The 11,598-nt window shown below is 36.2% G+C and overlaps 2 pseudogenes; one reads left to right on the top strand and one right to left on the bottom strand.

Annotated features, from left to right (window-relative positions):
- Window positions 1-966: 966 nt before the first annotated feature.
- LOC111825848 lies at window positions 967-1,446 on the top strand (annotated as a pseudogene).
- Window positions 1,447-1,661: 215 nt separating this feature from the next.
- Window positions 1,662-6,026, bottom strand: LOC102429991 (annotated as a pseudogene).
- Window positions 6,027-11,598: the final 5,572 nt, after the last annotated feature.

The raw sequence follows: 11,598 nt of genomic DNA, 5'->3' as shown, positions 1-11,598 counted from the left end.
TGTCTCTAAGATGGCTGCCAACGATCTCATCTCCTGGTAGTCCATCCTTTGGGTGTGGAAGGGACTAGTTTTTAATGAGTAGAATGCAGCAGATGTGATGGGATGTTACTTCTGATATTAGATTGCAAAAGATGGGCTTCTCTCACTTGCTCACTCTGATGGAGGCCAGCTACCAGGTTGGGAGCTGCCCTATGAAGAGTTCCACATAAGGCAAGGGACTGAGGGAGGCTTCCAGCCAACAGTCCACAAGGAACTGAATCCTGCCAACCACCGCAGAGTGAATTTGGAAGTAGATGCTCCCTAGTGGAACCTCAAGATGAGTGTAGCCCTGCCATTGCAGCCACATGAGAGGCCCTGAAGCAGAGGATCTAGATGAGCCATAAAATAATTAACAACATTATGTTGTAATAGTACATTTGAAAAATATGAATCAGACACATATACACAAACACACAAGAGAAAAATAAAGTCAAATGCAGTCTTACTACTCAGAGATAGTCACTGTTTACATTCAAAATGCATCTTTTTAGCCCAGCCGGCATGGCTTAGTGGTTGAGCATCGACCTATGAACCAGGAGGTCACAATTCAATTCCAGGTTAGGGCATATGCCCAGGTTGCAGGCTCGATCCCCAGTAGGGGGCATGCAGGAGGCAGCTGATCAATGATTCTCTCTCACATTGATGTTTCTATCCCTCTCCCTCTCCCTTCCTCTCTGAAATCAATAAAAAAATATTTAAAATTTTTTTAAATGTATCTTTTCAGTCTTTTTTCTGAATGAAAAGGAAAGTAATATTAAAAATATCTGTCCCACTGGCTAGATGATCAGTTCCTTGAGGTCAGGACTGTGGGCACATCTTTTTTTTTTTAACCTGTAATATCATTGAGGATTGTCTGGCAAATAAGAAGAGGTCAACTGGACAGTATATCAAGGCAGCAATGGCAGCAGCTGCTCTTCCAGTTTCACTATGCCACCCAAGGATGACAAAAAGAAGAAAAATGCAGAGGTTAATGGCGGGGTGGGGAGTAAAGAGAACCTATGTAACACTTTCAACAATAAAGATTTTTAAAAAGAAGAAGAAAAATGCTGGACAGTCAGCCAAGAAAGACAAAGACCCAGTGAACAAATCTGGGGGCAAAGCCAAAAAGAAGACATGGTCCAAAGTCAAAGCTCAGGACAAGCTCAATAAACTAGTTTTGTTTGACAAAGCAACACATGACAAACTCTCTAGGGAAGATCCCAGCTATAAGCTTATAACCCCAGCTATTTTCTCTGAGAAACTAAAGATTCAAGGCCAACCCTTCATGAGCTCCTTCGTAAAGGACTTTTAAAACTAGTTTCAAAGCACAGAGTTCAAGCAATTTACACCAGAAACACCAAAGGTGGAGATGCCCCAGCTGCTGGTGAAGATGCACGAACAACAGGTCCCACCAGCTGCACGTTTTGAAAAATAAAACTTTATTAAATCAATTTAAAGAAAGAGATCAACTAATACTCTTCAAAATTAAATGACAACACTTGAAACAAAAACTGCAGGGCTAAAATATGATGTTTATTATAAGTATTTCCTCAATGTGAATTTTTATTTTTTTCATATGTCATACATAAGATTATAGTAAAAAAAAATGATTATAAGCAGATGTAACTCCTCCATTTCCATGATCAGCATACTGCATTGCAGTAACCAAGTTTATATTCCACTATCAAGTGTGGTTCTCCCATTAGTTCGCTTTGTGAATTCCTTCAAATCCAATAGTCAAATCATTACCCCTCAAAATACCCCGTGAAAGGTTTGAACTTGGAAGAAATGGAAGACTCAAAACCTGTTGCATTGCCTTGAATTCCATTGGTAATTTTAGTGGAGCGAACAGAACCTAGAATGCTTTTCAGTGTGGAAAAAGTCATTTTGTCTTGGTCAAGCTGGAAAATTTTTTTTGATAATTCAAGAGGCTGACTGGGCAAAAGTTCATTTTTCACACAAGGAAAATCTTTTCGAAGAAGATTATGACTTTCAAAAGGTATATTTGTTGAAAGTTCAGTAACTGCAACACTGTCCTTTAGCTGAGATCCTTTGATATTTGTCTTCAGCTCACTCTGCAAACAGCCTCTCAACTCCCTTACCGTCAGCGAGCCCTGCGGCTCACTTGCATTTTCCCTCAATGTGAATTTTTAATAGGAAATTGTCAAGTTACTTTATATCTCTCTTAAGCCATGATTTATTAAGATACTGGCATTCCGCTGCTTTTAGTCTACCTAGTCTACTAAATTATCTCTCCAACAAAAGGCTTGATCCGCAGATAGGAATAGTTTTCACGGATTGCATTCTGTTGTATGAGTATTATTATGTTCTCAGTAAAGAAGCAAATAGATCTATTTATAATCCAAAGATACAGGCTAACACTGGATTAGATACTTCTAAACTCAAATTTTGTGGTAAAAATTTCCAAGGATTATGGGACACCAAAGTTACTAAGTGGAAACACTTAACTACATGAAAAATTATAAAGATATCAGATTTTCAAACTTGCCTTTTCCTTCAGATTAAGAGATAGATTTATTTAGACAGCTGAAAAGGGCTTTGTATGAGAGGTTTAGTCTCCTTGGCTATTTCCCAAAGATTATCAGAAAGGAATAACCTAACTAATTTGATGTTTTGACAGGGTCTGCACTGATTATGGGAGAGATTTTTGTACTTGATACGCTTAAATAATAACCTGTATGATTAATATGACTGCAAAAAATATTGACTTATTTTAAGTTATACAAAGAGGAGTTCAACAATGTAAGAATACAGAATATGATGGGTTTTATAGAGGTACCTACAATTTCTCTTATATCATGTGAATGCCTAACTAGGTTTGATTATATAAACTGAATGAGTTCAAGGATACCTATAATAATAAAAGATACTAACAATATTTAATTTTTAAAATCCCATGGAAAATACTTCACTAATGGTTGATTTAAAATGTTTAACATATGAAGATCCTCTAATGTAGTGCAAATGGAAGAATTAAGGAATTGGGGGTATTTATAAGACCAAATAAGTATTTTGGTTTAAAAAGCTCTTTCAACTTGCATTAGTTGTCCAATTTTTTCCATGCTGTTAAAATCCTAACCTCCTTTGATTAATAAGATGCTAATCTTGTTGGACTCCTATGGTTCAATAAACTTTAATGTTACATGTCCTGTGAGTCCCACAAAAGTATTGAGCAGCTGTCACTGATTTCATTCTCTTCTGCATTCTTTTCCTTTTCCTTTTTTGAAGCTATCGGGGTTCCTATTCTGTCTCCTGGGAACCTCATAATTCAGACCTCAATCTTACTTTAAGTCACAAAACAGTGCCTGAGGCTTAACTTAGTCGCTGTTTTTTCTTGTAATTTATTTCTGTCAAAATGAGCGCCTCTGCAATTATTTTCAAGATCTTTCATCTCATATTTTACTACCTGAGTTTGAATAATGACTTTTTTGAACTGTTAAGGAAGTGGTTTTAAAAATTACTTATAACTACAGCATAAGGAATATAGCCAATAATATTGTAATAATTATATATAGTGTCACATGGGTACTGGAAATATCAGGAGGAACACTTAGTAAAGTATGTAATTGTATACTCACCATGCTGTACATCTGAAACTAATACAAAATAATATTGAATGTAAACTAGCTTAAAAGCTGTTTTAAAAACTACAAAAGCAGCCCTAGCTGGTTTGGCTCAGTGGCTAGAGTGTCAGCCTATGCACTGAAGGGTTCTAAGTTCAATTCCAGTCAAAGGCACATGCCTGGGTTGCTGGCTTGATCCCAAGCTTACAGAGTAGGGGCTGTGCAGGAGGTAGCCGACCAATGGTTCTTTCTCATCATTGATGTTTCAATCTCTCTCTCTCCCTTTCTCTCTGAAATCAATAAAAATATATGTTTGAAATATAAATAAAAACTACAAAACAATTTCTGTTTAAAAAAAATTATGTACATTATTTTCTAGTAAGGATTGTACACAACTTCAGAAAACACAAATTTATTTTAAAATTTCAACATGATGGAAGTGAAATTCTCACCGACATAAAGTATGGACACTTTTGGTCAGTTCAGGCAGATTCTCCCTCTGTTGTTAACTGGTCAGATTTGCTTACAAGATGTGGTTGGGAAGAACTCAACCGGTTTGTTGCTTTATAATGTTTCTTTTATCTAATATGTTAGGAGCATTATAAATAGTACAATCATTACACATTCTATTCCTACATCATTTTTAATGCCTGAAGGAATTTTAGTTGTAGAAATTATACCATAATTTAATCAATGAACTTTTATTAGTAATACCCTTAGGCTGTTTTCAATACTTGTGTTTATATAAACAAAAAATTCAGTGAATGTCTTATACATATATCCTTTCCCACAGCCCTTTATATTTCCTCAGGATGAATAAATAGAATTAAGGCTTATAAGTCCCCGTGTATTTAAAATGGAAAGGCTATTAATATAGTCTGTCTTCCAGAACTGTTGTATCAATATACTCCAACCACAGTATGGAAAGTGCTCATTTTTCTGCACTTTGGCCAACACTAGTTATTGTCTTTGCCAATGTAATGGCTGAAGATAGACTTATAATCTGCATTGGGTTTTGTATGTTGAACTTTTATTCAATTTCTTTATTGAACTCTCTTTCTTGTTCTAGTAACTTAGTTAAGTCTTTTGGCCTTTGAAGCTAAAGAGGTATATTGTCAGCAAATAACAATTTTGTCCCTTCTTTTACTTTTTTTGGCCTCATTGCACTGGCTTGGACTGCCAGTAGAGTTGAATAGAAGAGGGATAGTTAGAAATTTTTCATTTTCTTTTGTGATGTTCTAAGTTTACAAATTTTTATCCCTAGCTACTTGCTAAGAAACTGTATCTTTTGGGATATAAAACAAAGGAATGCATATACTTCAACAGTGTCTTCATATGCTTGAGTTTACATAGAAAATGTAATTTGTAAAATAATTTCATTTATAGGCTTTATCATCATCATTATAAATTTTCAAATATTAAGTTTTACTACTTAAAAGGATTTCCCAATAAACTATTGTTATAACATTAGCACAAACAAGGAACATTTTTTTGGTTTCCCTGTTTGGGATCTACATCCTAAAATATATCAAGTGAGCTTAAAAAATAGCAGGAGTAATGAAGCCAAATTAGAATGCATGTCTGAAAGGTTGCACAGTTAATGATGACCCTGTTGCATGTGTTGCAAATAGCTTTTGCTTCCTGTTAATAACAGCTTGCCATTTAAATGGACTAATGTAAAATATACTGAGTACTATTCTTAAAATAAATGATGCTTTTATTTTTAGTGAAGAGGAAACCACTTCCTTTGTCTTTTTCTTTCTTTTCTTTTCTCTTCTTTTCTTTTTACACTTCCAAATGCTACAAAAATAAATCTGCCTAAAGGTACATCCAACAGCCATTGTGCAACTCTGAATTTAGGATGCAGTCAACAGGCTAATCAGTGAAAACCATATCTATTACTGCTAATCTGCAAAACATTTGTTTTTTTCAGACCTGTCCACTAAATTGCATAATTTTAATGGAAGTTTAATGTCAAAATGAATAAAACTATGATCAGTTTGGCATGCCTGCTCTGTAAATAAGAGGACATTGTTTTAAAAATATATATTTTATTGATTTCAGAGAGGAAGGGAAAGGGAAGGAGAGATAGAAACATCAATGATAAGAGAGAATCATTGATCGCTGCCTCCTGCACACCCCACACCGGGGACCAAACCCGCAACCTGGGCATGTACCCTGACTGGGTATTGAACTGTAATCTCCTGGTTCAGAAGTCAATGCTCAACCACGGAGCCATGCCGGCCAAGCAATAAGAGGAAATTATTTACATATTTCCAGAAAAATACACTTTCTAAAGAGAAAAACATTTAGATTAAACGGTCATTGCCAATATTTTCAGTCAGATTATGAAATGATTGAGACTTTTCTCCAACCTTAACTAGACACAGAGCAAGCAACTTTCATTTTGTTCACTTACGCCATTCTCTTGGAAACCCTATGTAACACTGCACAACCCCACATCACTTATTGCCTTTTACATATATAAGTGCTTGAAAATTTTAGATATATATTTCAATTAAATCAATGTGTAGAGTTTTATTCCTAACTGCAAAGAAAAAATTACATAAGGAATATTAATCATGCTTTTTGGGGAGTGATGGAATAATGGATGGTTCTATCTTGCAACTTTTCTGTATATTTAAAATCATTAACGGTGAGCATATATTACTTTCATAGTGAAAACATAACTAGTATTTTTAGAAGTTGATTTAAGGCAATAGGAAACGTGTTTACTAGAATAAAGCTTCCCAAGGGTAAAACTTTTTCATGTGTTACAGAACTAGAAACAAATCTTGTGCTCAAATCTGGTATTCCTCTGCCCTCCATTGTCCCCAATCTCCTTGGGGTGAAACTTGACCAGAGGGACAAGCAGAATACTCCCCTTGGAATCTTGACCAAGTCTTAACAAAGTGGTTATACCACTCTTTGCCTTGATGGGCAGGAAGTGCTCTCTCTTATCTGACACGTCTTCACCTGCGTTTGGTCTGCCTGGCTACAGCGATTATCAGACCACGATGCTTGTTCATCTCTCTCTGTACCATCACCTGTGACCCTCCACCCTTTATACACTCCTCACCTCCATATTATGGACACCAGGCTTATTGCATGAATGCTAAAGCAAAGGCTCATTGCATTCATTGCCTTCATTCAGAAATTATTTATTACCCATTGTGTGGTAGACATGGGAACACATGATAAAGTAACTAACTAGTGACAGCCCTCAAAGAGCCACCAATGTGGGGGCTGGGGGGAGGAGCAGCCACTTAAATACCTGATACAGTCCCCTGTGATAAGTACTCGTACCTTGGTACAGGTGTGAGGTGTGCATGTGTGCAAGCTACCAGAATAAAGGAAATGAGGTTGTAACTGATTCTGTCTGGGAAACAGGGATGGTCATGGGGGATCAGCCAGGAAATGCCATGGGCTGAGCCTTGGAGGTGAATAGATAATTGCCATGCCAACTTTACACAAAACGCACAGAGGGAAGGATTTCTCATGGTACATTAGCACACTGTGCATGTATTTCTCACTACCCAAGGGTTCTAAACTAACACAATAGCTGCACAAATTTCAAGTAGGGATGGGAAAAGAAAGAAAATCAAGTATATGAGAAAATGACAGAGGAGCCTTGGCCAGTGTGGCTCATTGATTGAGCATTATCCCCTGCATCATCAGGTCACCAGTTCAATTCCCAGTTAGGGCACATGCCCAGGTTGTGTGTTCAGTCCTCAGTGGGAATGTGCACAGGAGGCAACGGGTCAGTGGTGTTTCTCTGTCTCCCTTTCTCTCTCTCTAACACCATAAAAACATTTTTCATAAAAAGATAGAGGAAAAGAAGATAAATAGGGAAGAGACTCAGAAAGAGAAAGAAGCATTTATTATTATGCCTTTCCCTGGTCGTAAAATCCAAAGACATATCCAGAATTGCAACTCTGTTTATATCTCTCTAAACTGGCCTTAAAGTAGTAGGTAGAAGAATCCAGTAGTCAGCCTTATCACCAACCTGGTACAGTCTAACACAGTACTTCTCACACTTGGGCTGGCATAGGAGAAAACCGGAGAACTCTTTACAGGCTCCCTGCTCCCCCTCCCAAAAATTCTAATGCAGGAGATCTGGTGTAGGGGGCAGAGATTTTGCATTTCTCCTGTTGGCCAACAAAACACCCTTTGAGAAATACTTATTTAAAAAAAAAACCTAGAAAAATATGGAAGTTGGGTCTGGACACCAATGTCTAATATTGAGGATATTTTCTAAAAGCTTAAGCTCATAGAACAGAGCTATCTTTAAGAGCATGGATTTGATGTTAGACAAATAGGTTACAATCCCAGTTCTACCAATTCCTAGTTAGTGACATTGGACAAATTACTTAACCTCTCTGTGCCTCAGTTTCCTTGCCTGTAACATGGGAATAATAATTGCTACCCCATGAAGTGCTGTGAGGATTATAAACACTCAATATGCATTTGCTGGTAGAACCCCTTATTAATGTGATAGCAATACCATCCATTTCATTGTGGACTTCTGGTGGGACATAGAATTTAATAAAAATAATTAGATTCTCACTTCTACAAAGGAACTTCATTTGAATAGCAACAAATATGAATTCAAATATAAATATAGGACCAAAGTCAACTTGTTAAATTTTAGTGTTACAGCCTTCAATGTAATTTCTTCAACAAATAATGGCAGGAAAAAAAGATAAGAGGGGCCAAAAATTTTACTGATTAAATGAGACAAAGATACAGTAATCAAGTACAATGTATGGATCCTAAAAGGATCCTAAACCCAAACTAACTGGAAAAAAACCACAAGACAATGAGGAAAATTATAGTACTGAATCACTATTTGATAATATTAAAGTATTTTAAATTTTATTTTAGTAATGATAATGGTATAATGGTCTTTAAGTCTTTATCTAAAAGAGGTGTGTGTTTGTGTCTACTGAAGTCTTTACAGATAAAATATGATGTTGAGGGTTTGCTTTAAGATCTTATAGTGAGAGGGAAGATAAATGGGGTATAAACGAAACAAGATCAGCCATATATTGACAAATGTTGAAACTGTGTGATGAATACATACATGAGGGTTCATTATACTATATCCTCTACTTCTGTATATGTTTGAAAAGTGTAAAATATTTTGCTATCACAAGAGAGCAGTAACAATTCATGTTAGTCTAAATGATTCAATATTAGAAAATCTTTTTTTTCTTTTAAATTATTGAATGCCATGTTAATTCTCTCACATATCTGGAATATTTGACATGAGACTATTTATAGAGCATGCATTAAAATTTCTGCCTCTAAGTGCCTTTATAATTCATAAAGTTCAAAAGAACATTTCTGATCATGTTGGCCCAGTGCAGATGGAAATAAACATTGAAAACTGGAGTCATGATTGAGAGACCTTCAAAAGGTCTTAAAACAATTAGGCTCCCAAGCAAACAGAATTTAATTTAATTTTGCACCTATATATTGGAGAACCAAAATATGAAAGGGGATTTTAGAAAAGGTTCACTCTGAGAACATCTGAACTCTGAAATGTCATCAGCAATAATTGTTTATCTCATTAAAGTATTTATCCTAGCCTTCCTTTAGATAGCTGCTTCCACTGAGCACTTAAAATAAATAACCCAAATTTGACAAACTCTATTAGAATACCTGTAATTATGTTCTGAGCAGGAGTCCTCAAAGAAAGATTGGATAACATTTTTGTTGTGTCTTGTTTTATGCCTTATTGAACTATAACATTCAGAAACAAAAAAGTGCACATAAGTATACAATTGATGAATGTTTACAAGCTGAACATACATATGTCACCAGCACTCAGATCAAGAAACAGACATTCCTCCTTTGTGGCCCCTTCCAGTCACCACCTCTCCCAAGAGAAACCACTATCCGGACTTCTAGATCAGTTCTGCCTGTTTTCTGTGCTTTATGTAAATGGCACCATATTGTCTGTAAGTACTCTCCAGTGTCTAGCCTGCTTCACTCATTATTTTTTTAATATTTTAATTGATTTTATTGGGGTTACATTGGTTAATAAAATTATATAGGTTTAATACATCACCACTTAAAGTCTAGTCTCCTTCCATCCCCATTTATCCTCCCTTTATCCTCTTCTATCTGCCCCCAATCCCTTTTCCCTCTGGTATTGTCTGTGTCTATGAGGTTTTTTTTTTTGTTCTGTTTTTGTTTGTTTTTTGCTTAATCCCTTCACATATTTCACCCAGCCCCCCCAGCTCCCTCCTCTCTGACAGCTGTCAGTCTAGTCTCTGTATCTATGAGTCTGTTTCTATTTTGCTTATTTATTTTGAATTGTGCTGCTACGAACATCTGGTTACATATATCCTTTCTGATAGGTGTTTCTGGTTTCTTGGGTGGTATTTGTTTTTCTTTGACTGTCTTATTTAACTTAGCATAATGCCCTCTAGGTCTATACATACTGTCACAAAAGGTAAGATTTCCTTCTCTTTTACAGCTGAATAGCATTCCATTGTGTGCATGTACCACAACTCTTTTATCCACTCATTTATTTGGACACCTGGGCTACTTCCAAATCTTGGCTATTTTAAATAGCACTTCAAAGAAAATAGGGGTGCATATATTCTTTCAATTTAGTATATCAAGTGTCTTCAGATATATTCCCAGAAGTGGAATTGCTGGGTCATAAGGCAGTTCCATTTTTAATTTTCTGAGGAAACTCTATACTATTTTCCACAATGGCTGCACCAGATTGCATTCCCACCAACCAGTGCACGAGGCTACCATATTTAAAATTTCAACCTTCCTTCTCCCCAGATATTCATACTTCCTGATCCTGCCTGATGTTTCTCCGTAATTTGTGTAACTATCTAACATACTATGCATTTTACTTATCCAATACCCAATAAGGAAGGAGCCAAATTAAATACTTTAAGCAACTTGGGAGTATGGGAAAGGGGAAGATTCATAATAGCCAGGAAAGACTTCACAGAGTAGGAGGATTTGAGTTGACTTTTAAAGAGTTGGGGGGGTTGGAATAGTCAGTGAAGAGAAAAGAGAGCATTACATGTGAGGGGGGGTGGGGGAAGAGATGAGCAATTTTTCAGATTTGAAATGTAGAAAAGACTTACCTGTTAATAAATAGGTCATTGTAGTATTTTGGGGGGCCACTCTTTGAAAATAAGGACTCTCTCACCTCTGTTTTCTCAAAGTTTATCCCAGTATTTGGCACAGAATAGAAATTCAATAAGCCTGGCCCGTGTGGCTCAGTGGTTGAGTGTCGACCTATGAACCAGGAGGTCACAGGTTTGATTCCCAGTCAGGGCACATGCCCAGCTTACAGGCTTGATCTCCAATAGGGGGAGTGCAGGAAGCAACGGATCAGTAATTCTCTCTCATCATTGATGTTTCTATCTCCCTCTCCCTCTCCCTCTCTGAAATCAATAAAAAATATATATTTTTTAAAAAGAAACTCAATAAATGATGGATTATTGGATGCATCAATGGATGGATTGGTGAATGGATGGGTGCATCAAAGGATTAATGAGTGGGTAGACTATACAACCTCATGGATCCATCTACTTTCTATTTAAATGGCACTGGATTCTTATGCATTATAATCATAAAGATAATTCTTCACCCAGTGGATCAAAAGAGTATTTAGTTTTGACCCACATATGAAAGAACCTTTGTAAAAACACTATAAAAATATTTTTATTATGGTAAAGCACTAAATACTAATTACCTCACCTCCCTCCCCAGCTCTTGATAACCCCGTTTCTACTTCCTATTTCTATGATTTTGACTGTTTTAGATATTTTGTATGAGTGGAATCATACAGTGTTTGTTCTAAAAAGACTGTGAGAAAATTCAACCTCCCTTTATGCTACTTTGACAGGAATAGTCATTGGAAAACATTCTACCTTGGAAGCTAAAGTTCCCTGTTGTGCAATTTAAAACTAGATTGAGAAACAAGAGTTGATTATTAATTTATTGGTCTTATCTCTGT

The sequence above is a fragment of the Myotis lucifugus genome, unplaced genomic scaffold, assembly GCF_000147115.1.
Source record: "Myotis lucifugus unplaced genomic scaffold, Myoluc2.0 scaffold_42, whole genome shotgun sequence".
NCBI classification, from domain to species: Eukaryota; Metazoa; Chordata; class Mammalia; order Chiroptera; family Vespertilionidae; genus Myotis; species Myotis lucifugus.
Note: the sequence above shows the minus strand (reverse complement) of the source record. Positions and strands in the feature narration are given on the sequence as shown.